Source organism: Mesoplodon mirus (genome assembly GCF_964341445.2).
Source record: "Mesoplodon mirus genome assembly, chromosome: 12".
In the NCBI taxonomy this organism is placed as follows: Eukaryota; Metazoa; Chordata; class Mammalia; order Artiodactyla; family Ziphiidae; genus Mesoplodon; species Mesoplodon mirus.
The window spans coordinates 42,997,095-43,013,730 of NC_138988.1; positions in this window are offsets into that span (position 1 = coordinate 42,997,095).

The following is a 16,636-nucleotide window of genomic DNA, read 5'->3' on the forward strand; positions in this document are numbered from 1 at the left end:
CTTCCCCTTTCTGGGCCCTCACTCTTCTCCTTGAGCCTCTAATTCATTCTGGTGGAGCTGGTCAGGGGTGGCCTCACATTGACCATGGAACCCCTGCTCTTGCCCACCTCCATGTCCAGCCTCTCCATCCGGCCTGCTTTTCTGGATGTCGTCATGGAGACGGTCTATCAGCGGATCCAGTGTTGCTTTTCCAGTCCAGCCCCACCTTCAGGGACCAACCCTCAGGTCATCAGAGAGCCGAGTGGGATGCACTGCACTCTGTATAATTTGGGGCAGGGGAGATGGGGTGCTTGGATGGGCTTCTCTTCCATGTTCCTGAACTTGACAATTCGGCCAAGGGCTGGTCCACCCTGAGTGCACAGCACCTCTAGGGGTCACTGTGGCCTAATGCCACACCGCTGGGACCTCATCCCAACACAGAGCCTCAGTAGGCAGGCTCCAAGCTCTCAGGCTGGATGGGACCGGAGCGGGTCATCTCTTCCAGTGCGCCTCATGTTTGGCTCACGTCAGAGAAGCCTAGAGAGTTTAATTTTGTCCCCCAATTTTATTTTGAATAATTTCAAGCTTTCAGAAAAGTTGAAAGTGCAACAAATGCCCTGTCCCTCCATACTGTGTCTCTTTTGCGTTCTTGTCTTGAACCATTTAAAAGTAACTCATTGTCTAAAAAATGTAAGTTGTAGACACAGCACTTCACTTTTTTTTCCTGTTTTTTTTTTTTCTTTTTGGCTGCGTTGGGTCTTTGTTGCTGCACGTGGGCTTTCTCTAGTTGTAGCAAGTGGGGGCTACTATTCATTGCAATGCGCGGGCTTCTCGCTGCGGTGGCTTCTCTTGTTGCGGAGCACGGGCTCTAGAGCGCAGGCTCAGTAGTTGTGGCACACGGGCTTAGTTGCTCCACGGCATGTGGGGCCTTCCCGGACCAGGGCTCGAACCCGTGTCCCCTGCATTGGCAGGCGGATTCTTAACCACTGTACCACCAGGGAAGTCCTTTGCTATTTTTTTACTTTATTTTTTTAAATTGAAGTATAGTTGACTTACAATGTTAATTTCTGCTGTAAGCAAAGTGATTCTGTTATACATATATACATTCTTTTTTAAAATATTCTTTCCCATTATGGTTTACCAGAGGATATTGAATACAGTTCTCTGTTCTATACAGTAGGACCTTGTTATTTATCCATCCTATATATAATAGCTTACACCTGCTAAACCCAACCTCCCACTCCATCCCTCCCCCAGTCCCCTTCCCCTTGGCAACTACAAGTCTGTTCTCTGTGTCTGTGAGTCTGTTTCGTAGGTAGGTTCATTTGTATCATATTTTAGATTCCACATATAAGTAATATCATGTGATGTTTGTCTTTGTCTGTCTTACTTCACTTACTATGATCATCTCTAGGTCCATCCGTGTTGCTGCAAATGGCATTATTTCATTCTTTTTTTATGGCTGAGTAATATTTCATTGTCTATATGTACCACATCCTCTTTATCCATTCATCTGTCGATGGACATTTAGGTTGTTTCCATGTCTTGGCTATTGTGAATAGTGCATAGCACTTCACTTTTTCATACTTCAGCCTGAATTACCTAAGAAAAAAGACATTCCCCTATTTCCAAAATAACTATTATCACATCTAAGAAAATTATCAAGAATTTGATATCGTCTAATAAACAAGCTCAATCAGAATTTGCCTGCATGTTCCCCAAATGTTTTTTATACTTTTTTTGAAACATCCAGGCTTCAATCAAGGCTCCTATATTATATTTTGTTAATTATGTCTAGTCTCTCAATCTAGAATAGTCTGCCTGGTGAGCTTCAAAAGAATAGTAGATTCTCCAACCCCACAGTTGAAGATTTTGATTCAGTAGATCCGATGTGAAGCTGGAATCTGTATTTTCTAAACAAGCAACACTGGCAATCCTGAGGAGCAACCAGGATTTGGAACCAGACCATATGCCCTTCTTTGCTCCCACCCTCCCCCAAGGCACACATTCCTTAGACAGAAGTCTTCTGGCAAGCAGGTGGTCTTTGAGTTTGACCTTGTGATTATCAAGGGAAAACTTTCTCCTATCCCATTGGGCCCCCAGGTGCCCAATTTTCTTTATAGAAGAGCTGTATAACATTCAGCTGAAACCTTCCCCTGTAACTCCTGCTCATCAATGACAGGCCCTAACCGCCTTTCCAGGCTACACAGAACTGGCTGGCACCTCCTTTCACCTGATAGCCCTTTAGAGATAAGGTGCTCCTAATGACATCAGGGCATCTCATTTCATGCCCAGGCATTCATGGATTTCAGACCCTTCACCATGATTTCACATGTCTTCCTGGTGTGGCGGCCACGTCTGGACAAAGCATTCAGGGTGAGGTGATAGCAGTGCTGAATCGAGGTGGGGGATTGACACCCCACTTTTCTCACTATACCACTGGTTCACGTGGGACTCGCTCCAACTAACGGCTTCGGGTCTTTTCCACATGATCTACTGTCAAATCACTTTCTCATCATGTGCTCACATAGTCAATTTTTGGAACACAAATATGGCATTTTATGTATGCCCAACTATTAAGATTCCACTTGATTATAGTTCCTACCCATCTTCAGGCGAGTTCACATTCTCGATGATGCTGATTTGGCCATCTGACATGTTAGCTATGCCTCCCAGCTTTGAGATTGCAGATTGGAAAAACAAGCCTTCAATGTGTCCGTTAAAAACATTGAAGGAGACAAGAGCCAAGGAAGGTCCCTTTGGTAAAAAATTCATTTTACATGGCAACCTGCTTCACATACCCATGCAGCGAGTTTCATGTGATAATAATGGGCTCTGATATTTTCAGAACTTAACATTCAATTCTCTTCTATGTCTTTAAAGAAACAAACACTAAATTGATTGTACAATGCAGAAATAGGTCTCCATGAAAATTTGCCTGTGAGTCACTCTGGGACAGGGAGATTGCCCACTGCACCTCAGGGTGCACACAGCACGGCTGGGCCAGCACTTTGGACACCTGTGCTATGCAGGGAGACTTCCCAGCCCATCTTCCCACTTACACATCTAATGTTTGCCCTCCACCCCGCAAGGCTGTTGCCATTATTTTACTTTGCTTTGTAGTTCAGTCATTCATCATTTACTTGTCTTTGCCCTCCAAGGCCTGCTAACTCCCTGGAGGCAGGCAGATTGCAGAGTTGACTCCTTTCTGGGGCCTCCAGAGGGTTCTGTAAACAGCACGTGCCCAAGACGTGTTATGGAGTTACCAGCAAGTCAGAAATGTTGAGCTTATCCTGCTTGAGTGTCACTGTGCTCATGGTCCCTGTGAGGGAACCCAGGAAGGCTGAGGACTAGGGCCTGGCTGGGGGGCCATTCCCCCTGCAGGGAACAGAGAGACAGGCCTCTGAGACGATGGCTTCTCAGAGGAGGGAGGAAGGCATGTGCATTGTTCTGGCTGTGAGCTTGTGGGCAGGCGCTGCGTGGAGCAGGGCCCTGTGCCTGGGGTGACTCCTGGAGGCATGCTGAGCACTGCTTCCAGCCGGCTGGAGTTCCCTGGGCGCTTTCCCCACTCACTTTTCATCAGGATCCACAGGGTCTGGTCCTGAGGCCACCCATCCCAGTGGGAAGATGAGAGCAAGGAGGTGCCCGTCAGAGTGTGCTGAGCAGGGCTTTTGTGTGTTTGGCCCAGAGAGAAGCGGAGTTAAATTTAGGTCTTCCAGCTGTGTGCAGGTGTGGAACCCTGCCCTCTCCCCTGCCCCCAGCCAGGATCTTGGAATTATTTCTCTCCTCTCCCTCCCCCAGCCCCAGTTCCTCGACAGGCACAGCATGAACTGTCATGCCCCTGGTGATGCCAGGGCTCATTTCTGCCCATATGTCTTCTAAGGCTGGGGACAGTGGCAGACAGTGGCCTTGAATTTGCCAGGCCTCCCCAGCAGCTCCGAGGCCTTGGCACATCTGGGGCCCAACTGGCTCTCTCTTAGCCCACTAGGCAGGACACATATTTTAGTTACCACCACCTCCCATGATGGGCCCTGACTTCTCCCCTGGCCTCCTGATTTCTGTGCTGTGTGCCCCCTCTCGCCTCTCTGCCCCGCACTGCAGAGGGAGCCTTCAACCTCTCACTGTCATTGCCATTCAGACACGGGCCAAGACCTTGGATCTTCTCCAAGGTCAGTGGAGTCCAGAACAGTGTGACGTGTCTGTGTCCTCTTTCCCCATATGAGGCTGAAACTTGAATAGACTGGGATTCCTCAGGGGTAAGTGTGCTGCGACGCCTCCTTCACTGTGCCCCTGGGACCCTTCCTCCGGGGTCCCTGGCTGAGGCTCAGAGCCTTACAAGCTCTGGTCTAGGGTCAGAGCCTAGCCCTGCTCCTCTGCATACTTGCAATATGATTTCAGGTAAGTGGCACCCCGTTAACGCCTAGTCCCCTGTGTGCAGTGTGAGGTTGGGCCGGACACTCTCCAGGGTCCCTCTGTGCTCGGTGTTCTGACTGTCCAGGGCAGAGCATTCCTTCTCAGAACGCAGCCTGCAGGGGTGCTTTGCAGGGAGACATGCAGGGGCAGCCTGGAGACGCAGGGGATAGTGGGCTGAGGGGCCTCAGAGGAGGCGTGAATGAGGGAGAGGCTGAGCAGGCTGGTGTGGACAGCCCTGTCCCAGCCCTATCTCCCGTCCGCGACACCCTCTCCACACCCCAGCCCCGATAAGCGGGTGTGAGCCACGGCCACCTTGTGACAGGTCCTTTAGTGGGGAGGGTATGGCGGGGGTCCAGGCCTCTGCTGAATCTGGACGTCAGCGCCGTCCACCCCCACCCCCTTTTCCCTGCTGGGCTGGACAGGCCCAAGCAGCCCCATCCTCCCTGACACTCGGCCAGCGAGGTTCAGCCTCCTCAGGGGTGCAGGGAGCAGACCCCCCTCAGTCCTTTCTGGCAAAGAGCCGAGGAGGACGGCCACCCCTGCCAAGCTGCTCCTGCAGTGACCGTGGGGCTGGGGCCTGGCTGGTCCTCTCGTCTCCTGCCCTTGCCCAGTCTCCTCCAGTCCCTGTGGCCATCAGCTTTCAGTCTTCCCCCCTCAACTCTGACTTTGGGGCCACTGTTTCATCAGGGCCCACCTTCTTTCCTCCAAGGCCCCAGCCAGTGTTCACCACCAGCAGGCCAAGGCCAGAAACCCCTAATTTCTGGGTTTGTGGGCCTAGGGGTCTGAGAAGAAGAGAAACTGAGCTTGGAGCTCTCAGGAAGGGGAAGGGAAAGGCAAACAGGCTGGGCTAGAGGCTGCAGGACACCCCCAGGAAGGAGGGTCTTTGCCCCCAAGCCTAAGGCACTCAACTCGGAGCTTCCTTCTGCTTTCTCAGAGGCCCGCTAACATGTTCAGAGCTGAAGATTGCTTTGATTCTCAGGCTGCCACCATTGTGCATCGGGCAGCCCATTCATGTGCATTTGGGTGTAAAGATGTGCGTGTCCTCTGTGTGTGTTCCCATCCCCGGGTTCCGTTCTCAGCCTCTGCACAGCTTATGAGGCATCAAGGCCCACTGGCTAAGAGCACAGACTCTGGAGCCAGGCAGATGGACCTGGGGTCAGATCTCAGCTCTGCCGTCTTAACTGCTCTGTGCCTCAGTTCCCCCATCTGCAAAAGGAAGATGACAACGTGGACGATAGTACCACATACCTTGTAGGACTTGCAAGTATCAAATGAGTTACTACATGTAAAGTATTTGAACAGCACCTGCCACAGAGTAAGCACCATGGAGTTGTTGGCCATTATTATTATTTGTGTAAATTTTACTTTAATGTAATTTCACATATATCCTTTATGCAGAGTCACCAATTATTTATATTTTGCTCATTAATTTTATAATTCTCTCTCTACATTATGTATAATATACTGTATATTCTATATTGTATATATACTATACATAGTATATACACATACACACTTTTTTCTCTGAATCACTTGAGAGTAAGTTGAAGACATCATGCCTTTTTACCCCTAAATACTTGAGAGTGTATTGGTGAGGACAAGGATATTCTTTTACAAAATCACAATGCAGTTAACAAAATCAGAAAATTTGTTATCTAATCCACAGGCCATATTCAAATTTCATCCATTGTCTCAATCACATCTTCTTTCTATTTATTATTTTTTCCTGTTCCAGGGCCACCTGTTGCATTTAGTTGTCATGTCCCTTTAGTCTCCTTTAATCTGGAAGAATTCCTCGGCCTTTCCTTGTGTCTCTTGAACTTGACATTTTTGAAGAGTTTAGGCCAGTTATTTTGTAGAATGACGTTGCTCAAGTTCTGTTGCTGTTTCCTCATGATTTGTTTTAGGTTATGCATTTTTGGTAAGATTACCACAAAGGGGATGTTGCATCTCTCTCAGAGTATCACATGGGGAGGCACACAATATCCATTTTCCCATTTGGTAACGATGTTGTCTCCGATCACTTGGTTTAGGAGGTGTGTACCAAATTCCCCCGCTGTTAAATTAAGAAAATTAAAGAGCAGCTGTGGGAGGATACTTTGAGACTATGTTCCTCATCAAACTTTTATCTTAATTTTCATCCATTGATGATTTGCTACTCCCTCCCTCCTTCTAAACTTACTAACTGGACCATTCAAACTGGCTTTTGACATGTATATACCAGTCTAAGCACTCTTACTTTCTAGGATGGTCCGGGGCTCTTCTTGTATTTTTTCTCTGCTCTAGCAATGAATCAGCCATTTCACCAAGGAGTCCAATTTCCTTTGAATGGAGAATGGTATTTAGAAACCAAGACTTGGGGCTGCCTGTGCTCATTGATACTAGTGTATTATTGTTCCTCCTTGACGATTTTATCATCTGTTCACTTGTATGCGAAGGTTGGGGCAGCACCAGTGAGACTGCAGCTTGGAGATGGGAGGGGCAAAGGAGCAAGGTGACCTGCATAGAGTCCCCTCTCCTCTCTGGCTCAGTGCATCCTCCCCGCCTTCTCTTTCCTTCTTTCCCTCTTCATCATGACCTCATGTCCCCCTTCTTGGTCAGAATTCCTCTGGAGATTCCAGCTGTGGGAACCTCTGAAACCATTTCCCCAGCTACATGTGTGATATCAGAGACAGACAACTATGTAACCTTTGTGTGTGAACAGTCAAAGGCAAAGATAATTTACAAGAAAGTTTTTGCTTAGAACAATCTGGTGACAGGGTGATTGGGGAAGACACATTTGGAAGATTTCCACCTGGAAATGTTCCTTTTTCCGGCATGAAAAGCACACAGACCCAAACCTGTGCTGAGGTTAAGGCTGGGGTGCCGTTGGAGGTCTGCTCTCCAAATAAGCCTCTGCAAGGCTCAGGGGACCCGCAGGAAAGGTTACAAGCCCCGTGCAGCCCACTTGCCATGTCCACAGGTAGCAGGCACAGGTGCGGCTTAAAAAGAAACTGCCTGGAGTCCGGGGAAGGCCACTTGGCTGGCTTTGTTAGTTAATCAAATGTAGGGTGAGTACATATCCCTGGTCCCCCACTTGGGTGTTAGTTAACTGTTTTGAGTCTATATTCAAGGCTTCCTCTCTCTGAGATCTGGGGTATGGAAAGCTGGCCTCTGGAGGAAGTGCATTAATTTACAGAAGGACCCAGAGCCTCTGAGATGGAGGAAACAGTATCCAGTTGCTACTTCCTGAGATGAGAAGGGAAGGAGGTATACTGTGGGGGAGTGGCGTGACCACAATAAAGGCCTTGGACCAGGGGCTTCTGAAATGAAATGATCTTGGGGAAGCAGAGGTCAGGTGTAGTGACAGGATCCCAGCAAGGGCTCCCCTGTGTTTCATGGGGGAACGCTGGCTTCAGCGTGGAGTCAGGCTACTGTTGGGAGGTGCTGAGCTGCGCTTGTGCTCTCTACTGGAGACTGTGGTTATTTATCCACAGGAGTGTCACCTAGAGATGAATCAAAGTGGGATTCCCTCCCTGGGCTCCCCGTGACTTTGAGGAATGGTACCGCCTTCTGGTAGCCTGGGCTGGATCCTGCGAGGTGTCCAAGTGTCCTCAACAGTGACATGGCAATGCCATCAGACCTCAACCCCAATTTTGTTTTGTAAACAATCCAAGCAGAAGATGAAGTTCCCTCAAGAGAGGGACTGGATATGTCATGTAAATTCTTGATAGGTTGATAGAAAACATTAAAAGCTGATTGAGAGTGTTCCCTGCCAGTCCAGTGGTTAGGACTCTGAAGCTCTCACTGCTGAGAGCCCAGGTTTGATCCCTGGTTGGGGAACTAAGATCCCCCAAGCCGCACAGCCAAAAAAAAATAGCTGACTGAGGCCGCCTTTGTGCTCTATGCTCAGGGGGCAGTTCATATAGCTACATTCACAATGACCAGAGAAGTAGTGTTTTCCTATCAGCAGCGACATGGTGCAATGCCTCAGGCAGGTACAGGAACTTGCTATCTTGTGGAGCTTCTGCTGCCTGTGGTAGATATAGGAGGTTCTTTTCCATTATGGGTTATTACCAGATATTTTCCATTATGGGTTATTAACAGATATTGAACATAGTTCCCTGTGCTATACAGTAAGTCCTTGTTGTTTATCTATTTTATATATAATAGTGTGTATCTGTTAATCCCAGACACCTAATTTATCTCCTCCCCTTCCCCTTTGGTAACAGTAAGTTTGCTTTTTTTTTATGTCTGTGAGTCTGTCTCTGTTTTGTAAGTAAGTTCATTTGCGTCATTTTTTAGATTCCACATATAAGTGATATCATATATTTGTCTTTCTCTTTCTGACTTACTTCACTTAGTATGATCATCTCTAGGTCCATCCATGTTGCTGCAAATGGCATTATTTTATTCTTTTTTTATGGCTGAGTAGTATTCCATTGTCTCTGTGTACCTCATCTTCTTTATCCATTCCTCTGTCAATGGCTGCTTCCATGTCTTGGCTATTGTAAATAGTGCTACAATGAATGTATCTTTTTGAAATATGGTTCTCTCTGGATATATGCCCAGGAATAAGATTGCTGGATCATATGGTAGCTCTATTTTTAATTTTTAAAGGAACCTCCATACTGTTCTCCATAGTGGAGAATTAATTCTTAAATAAAATAGGCCCCCAGTGAATCATCCACCCTGCTTGCCAAGTACTCTTTGGGGCAGATGTCAGAGGCCTGAGGGCCAGCCCAGGAGGTGGCCTGAGGAGGCCGATAGCCTCTTGTGGCACCTTCCTTGTTGTCCTAGTCAGAGACCAGAGGCACCTCCTCACCCATTTTTGGGTGTTCTGTTCTCCAATTTTGCACCCCAAATTGCTCCCAAGTTTTCACCCTCCACCATCATCTCTCCCTACAGAGACCACCTGACCTGTTTCCCCTCATCCGTTCTTATGCCCCACAGATCTTTCCCTCAGAGCAAGAGGTAGGATCTTTCTAAAGTACAAACCCAGCTGGCAACCTTGCCCCTCCCTGCAAATAGAATGTTGGCATGGATATGGAGCAACTGGAACCCTCATTGTTGGTAGGAATGAATGATGAACAACCACTTTGGAAAACATTTGACAACTTCTTATAGAGTTAAACATACACTAATCAGATGAAACTGATTAGTTGTCCCCTGAAACTCAATTTCTAGGCATTTACCCAAGAGATAAAAACGTATGACCATACAAACACCAGTACACAATGTTGATAGCAGCAGCTTTATACCTGATGGTGAAAAATTGTAAACAACCCAAATGTCTATCAACTACTGAATGCAAAACCAACCACGGTACATCCATATAATGGAATACCTCTCAGCAATGAAAAGGAACAAACCAACACAGGCAGCAACATGGATGAGGCTCAGATGCATTATGCTGAATGACAGCAGCCAGACACAAAGGTTATGTGCAATATCCATTATATGAATTCTCCAGAAAAAGCAGATCTATAGCAACAGAAAACAGCTCAGTGGTTGCCAGAGGCTGGGGTGCAGGAAGGGGTTGACTATAAAGGAGCATGAGGACGTGATGGAAATATCTGATATCTTGATTTTGGTGGTAATTATACTGCTTATACATTTGTCAAAACTCACCACACTGTGCATTTAAAAAGGGTGAATTTTGGGACTTTCCTCATGGTCCAGTGGCTAAGACTCCACGATCCCAATGCAAGGGGCCCAGGTTTGATCCCTGGTCAGGGAACTAGATCCCACATGCTCCAACTAAGAGTTCATATGCTGCAACTAAGACTTCGCATGCTGCAGCTAAGAATTCGCATGCCACAACTAAAGATCCCATACATGGCAACTAAGACCCAGCACAGCTAAATGAATAAATAAATATTTAAAAAAAGGAAAGAAACAAGGGCTAAAATCTTAAAAAATAAATAAATAAAAAGGGTGAATTTGTTATGCGTAAATTATACCCCATGGAACCTGATTTAAGTATAGAAACAGTGGGCTGGAGAGGATAGAAAGTATGATGGTCATTGTTGCCTCATTGCGAAAGTGACATCCGAGGAAAGAGGGGAGCCACACACTCTCTGGGAGAAAACTGTGACAGAGAGGGAACAGCCACTGCTGAAGCCCTCAGGTGAGGCGTGCACGGCCTGGGCAGGAGCCAGCAAGGAGCTGGTGTGGCTGAAGTGGAGTAAGAGCCGGGGTTGTAGACGGGCTCAAACAGGCCCTGGGGAGTGGGGTGCATTGGGGGGCTGCAGAGGGCTCAGGCTGTTCTCCGAGTGTGATGGGGGCCACTCGGGGGTTCTGTGCAACTTGCCTTTTTTTTTTTTTTTGCTGTACGCGGGCCTCTCACTGTTGTGGCCTCTCCTGTTGGAGCACAGGCTCCGGACACGCAGGCTCAGCGGCCATGGCTCACAGACCCAGCCGCTCCGCGGCATGTGGGATCCTCCTGGACCGCGTCACGAACCCGTGTCCCCTGCATTGGCAGATGGACTCTCTACCACTGCGCCACCAGGGAAGCCCCAACTTGCCTTTTAATAGACGCCACTGGCTGCTGTGTTGAGAACGGTCTGGGCCAAGGACCAACCAGGAGGCCTTTGTAAGAATCCAGGCAAGAGGCATTGGTGGCTCAGACCAGCATGGCGACGGTGGTGTTGAGGAGTGGTCTGACTTGGGATATAGTCTGAAGGCAGAGCCAACAGGATTTCCTGCTGGATTGGATGTGGGGTGTGTGAAAGAAAGGAGGTAGGGATGATGCCAGGGTTTTTGGCCTGAGCAGCTGGAACTCCAGCTGAAAACCCCATGGGGGCTGCTGACTGGTGTTACCTGTTCCCTGGGGCCTGTGGCTGAAGTCAAGACAGACATGGGGGAGGGCTCGGCCCTGCTCCTGGCTCTGGGGCTCAGGGGATGGGCTGCCTGTACTGGTTATTCCATTACCGTTTATTTACTGGCCTTATTGGCTTTTGTCATTTCCTCATTGTCTCCTGTCTGGAGAGAAGACTATAAATGTGATGGATTGATACAGGATACAGGAGGCCCAATTATCTCTGTCAAGCCGGCCTCTCCTCTTGGTCAAACCCTCCCCGTTCTCCGTCTTTGCATCATCTCTCATTGCCTTGCAAGCAGAAGCAGCCTAGTCCCTGGCTGTCCAGGAAGAGGGAGTGCAACCCAAGAGGGTGAGTGACAGACAGATGGTCCCCTGGAGACACGGCTCCAAGAGCAAATACAGGAGGCAAGCTCAGCCCCACAGAGGCCGGGCGGAGGCCAGCGGGGTGGGAGGGCAGGACGTACCGCCTAAGGTCAGCCCACATCCGGGGAGGGGGGCTCTGCTTCGACTTGCACGCCTTTCTGGAATCCGAGCTGGCGCCTCCCTCCACGAACGCTGGGGTGATGGGGCTTTTCTCTCCGGCAGCAGGTGCCTGGCAGCTGCCCGTGGATGCCAGCCCCGTGAACTGGCCTGGGAGGAAGTGCTTGTCGGAGTGGTGATTGTACGTGCTGGGCTTGGGCTTGGGCTTGGCCTGTCCCCGTCCCCTGCCCTTCAGGCTGACTTGGGACACCCACAGGAGAGCGGCGCCTTGGGTGGGGGCCCCCGGGGTCCCTCTGGGATCCTCCCCAGGGTCCCCTGAGACAGAGCTTGGCAGCTGCCAGGCTTTGAGTGTCATTTCTGAACCAGATCCCTCGGCCCCCACCTCAGGCCTGTCTGCCTGCCTCTGTCCCTGGGAATGTCCTGAGGCCCCTGGTCCAGGGTGGTTGGGACAGGAAGCCTGAGGTTCCTTCTTAGGATTTCAGGCATCTCCCTATGGTCACACCCTGCTCGCTCCCCAACACGGACCCTGGTTGCTGTGCCTTGAGTGTGCATGTGTGTGAATCCGCACCTGCCTCTCCACGTAGGCAAGGATCTCATGTAGGTGGCGTCCTTCCAGAACAAACAGTGGAAGGTGGGACTATGGGTGAGAATAGGAGCCGGGGACCTAAGAGGACAGAAGGGCAGGAAGGATTCAAATGGAGGAGAGGATCCAGGTGAACCCAGTGGACAGTGAACGGCTGGGTTGAGGGGGGTCTCTTGTGCCAGCATTCCGGGGCTGCTCTCTGTGCCAGGCATGGGGCGGGGGCCAGAGAGTGTGGTGCGAGCGGGCCGGCCTGGCCTTCCCCAGCCCTCAGGCAGCGCACAGGATGGTGTCCTGGAGGTGTGTGCAGGCGGGGCAGGAGACACAGTCCTGCGGCTTCGCCAGCCCATCCACGGTGGCCTTTGGCATCTCCTAGCTCTCAGCCGCTGCCGGCTCTGTCTCCGCCTGTAGGAGTGAGTGCCTGTGCTCTCTCCCTGCCCCTCCCAGCCTCCCGGCACTGAGTCTCGTGGCCATCAAGGCTGAGGCGGAAGAGCGGCTGGCACGGGGCAGGGAGCAGCCAGGGCCCTGGCCCCAGGGTGAGAGCTGACGTCTGTCCAGGAGCATCTCTCTCCCTGCCAAGGGCTGAGATCCTGGGCTGCATGCCTTCCTTCTGACACAGGAGCCGGCATCCGTCCCTCACGGAACCTGGACCCCGGCCTCACCCCAGAGTGGCCGGGTGACAGCTGTGGCGGTGTGATGACCGCAAGGCCCACTCTTGCCTCCCTCCAGATGCACCTGACACCTCCCAGGCCAATATTTTATATTGGGGGTATAGTTGATTAAAAATGTTGTGTTAGTTTATTGTCAGTTTCAGGTGTACAGCAAAGTGATTCAGTTATACATATACATATATCCATTCTTTTCCAGATTCTTTTCCCATATAGGTTATTACAGAGTACTGAGTAGAATTCCCTGTGCTATAAAGTAGTCCTAGTTGATTATCTATTTTATATATACTAGTGTGTATATGTCAATCCCAACCTCCTAATTTATTACCCCCACTACCTTTCCCATTTGGCAAACATAAGTTTGTTTTTTTTATGACTGAGTCTGCTTCTGTTTTGTAAATAAGTTCATTTGTATCAATTTTCATATTCTACATATAAGTGATATAATATTTGTCTTTCTCTGTCTGACTTACTTCACTTAGTGTGATCATCTCTAGGTCCATCCATGTTGCTGCAAAAGGCCTTATTTCATTCTTCTTTATGGCTGAGTAATATTCCATTGTATATATACACCACATCTTCTTTATCCATTCCTCTGTGAATGGACATTTAGGTTGCTTCCATGTGTTAACTATTGTAAAGAGTGCTGCTGTGAACACTGGGGTGCATGTATCTTTTTGAAATATGGTTTTCTCTGGATATATGCCCATGAGCGGGATTGCTGGATCATATGGTAATTCTATTTTTAATTTTTTAAGGAACCTTCATACTGTTCTCCATAGTGGCTGTTACGAATTTACATTCCCACCAACAGTGTATAGGGGTTCCCTTTTCTCCACACCCTCTCCAGGATTTATTCTTTTTAGACTTTTTAATGATGGCCATTCTGACTGGTGTGAGGTGATACCTCATTGTAGTTTTGATTTGCATTTCTCTAATAATTACCAATGTTGAGCACCTCTTCATGTGCATTTTGGCTTTCTGAATGTCTTCTTTGGAGAAATGTGTATTTAGATTTTCTGCCCGTTTTTTTTTTTTTTTTTTTTTTTTTTTTTTGCGGTATGCGGGCCTCTCACTGTTGTGGCCTCTCCCGTTGCAGAGCATAGGCTCTGGACACGCAGGCTCAGTGGCCATGGCTCACGGGCCTAGCCACTCCACGGCATGCAGGATCTTCCCGGACCGGGGCATGAACACGTGTCCCCTGCCTCGGCAGGCGGAATCTCAACCACTGTGCCACTAGGGAAGCCCTTCTGCCCATTTTTTGATTGGCTTTTTTTTTTTTGAGATTGAGCTGCATAAACTGTATATTTTGGAGATTAATCCCTTGTTGGTTGCATCATTCGCAAATATTTTCTCTCATTCTCTGGGTTCTCTTTTTGTTTTGTGGTTTCCTTTGCTGTGCAAAAGCTTTTGAGTTTAATTGGGTCCCATTCATTTATTTTTGGTTTTATTTTCGTTACTCTTGGAGGTGGATCCAAAAAGATACTGCTGCAAGTTATGTCAATGAGTGTTCTGCCTATGTTTTCTTCTAAGAGTTTTATGGTATCCAGTCTTACATTTAGGTACTTAATCCATTTTGAGTTTATTTTTGTGTATGATGTTAGAGAATGTTCTAATTTTATTCTTTTACATGTAGCTGTCCAGTTTTCCCAGCACTTATTGAAGAGACTGTTTTTTCTCCATTGTATATTCCTGCCTCCTTTGTCATAGATTAATTAACCACATGTGTGTGGGCTTATTTCTGGGCTTTCTGTCCTGTACCATTGATCTATATTTCTATTTTTGTGCCAGTATCATACTGTTTTGATTACTGTAGCTTTGTAGTATAGTTTGAAATCAGGGAGCCTGATCCCTCCAGCTCTGTTTTTCTTTTTCAAGTTTGCTTTGGCAATCTTTTGTGTTTCCATACAAGTTTTAAGATATTTTGTTGTAGATCTGCAAAAAATGCCATTGGTAATTTGCTAGGAATTGCATTGAATCTGTAGATTGCCTTGGGTAGTGTAGTCATTTTGACAATATTTAGTCTTCCAATCCAAGGACATGGTATATCTTTCCATCTGTTTGTGTCATCTTTGATTTCTTTCATCAGTGTCTTACAGTTTTTGGAGTATGGGTCTTCTCCTTAGGTAGGTTTATTCCTAGGTATTTTATTCTTTTTGATGTGATGGTAAATGGGATTGTTTCCTTAATTTCTCTTTTGGATCTTTCATTCATAGTTTATAGAAATGCAACAGATTTCTGTGTATTAATTTTGTATCCTGCAACTTTACTGAATTCATTGATGACCTCTAGTAGTGTTCTGGTAGCATCTTTAGGATTTTCTATGTACAATATCATGTCATCTGCAAACAGTAAGTTTTACTTCTCCTTTTGCAATTTGAATTCCTTTTATTTCTTTTTCTTCTCTGATTGCTGTGTCTAGGACTTCCAAAACTACATTGAATAAAAGTGGCAAGAGTGGACATCCTTGTCTTGTTCCTTATCTTGGAGGAAATGCTTTCAGCTTTTCACTGTTGAGTATGATGTTAGCTGCAGGTTTGTCATATATGGCGTTTATTATGTTGAGGTAAGTTCCCTCTAGGCCCACTTTCTGGAGAGTTTTTATCATAAATGGGAGTTGAATTTTGTCAAAAGCATTTTCTGTATCTATTGAGATGATCATATGGTTTTTGTTCTTCAATTTGTTGATGTAGTGTATCACACTGATTGATTTGTGGATATTGAAAAATCCTCACATTCCTGGGATAAATCCCACTTGATCATGGTGTATGATCCTTTTAATGTATTGTTGGATTGGTTTGCTAGTGTTTTGTTAAGGATTTTTCCAAGCAGCTCTGGGCTCAGGAAGACTTTAAGCAGCCTGTCTGCTGATGTGTGGGGCTGTATTCCCACCCTGTTGGTTGTTTGGTCTCAGCACTGGAGCCTGCAGGCTGTTGGGTGAGGCCAGTTCTTGGTGACAAAATGGCAGCCTCTGGGAGAGCTCACACCAATGAATACTCCCAATATCTTCTCCACCAGTGTCCTTGTCCCCAGAGTGAGCCACAGCTACTCCCGCCTCCCCAGGAGACCCTCCAAGTCCATCGGGTAGGTCTGGCCCAGGCTTCCATGAAGTCATTGCTTTTTTCCTTGGGTCCCAGTGTGCATGAGACCTTGTGTACATTCTCTGAGAGTGGAGTGTCTGTTTCCCCTGGTTCTGTGGAGTTCCTGCAATCAAGCCCTGTTGGCCTTCTAAGCCAAATGCTCTGGGGGCCTGACATGGGGCTTAGAACTCTCACTCCCGTGGGAGAACCACTGAGATATAATTATTTTCCAGTTTGTGGGCCACCCACCCTGCGGGTATGGGATTTCATTGTATTGTGAATGCACCTCTTCTACCATCTCGCTGTGGCTTTGTCTTTGTCTTTGGATGTAGAATATCTTTTTGATAGGTTCCAGTCTTTTTTGTCAATGGTTATTCAGCAGCTAATTGTGATTTTGGTGCTTTCGTGTGAGGTGGTGAGCTGAAGTCCTTCTACTCCGTTGTCTTGTCTCACACCTCTCTCCTCATGTTGTTTTCACTCCTTTTGCTGCAATTTCTAATATAAAATATATTTTCTTTCACCACCCAGTGTACATACAGGCACTCACCCAAGTTTTCTATGTATATCTAAAACAATAGCTTCACAAGACAACACTTATCCTAAGCACATAGCATCCACTGCTATTTTAAATTCT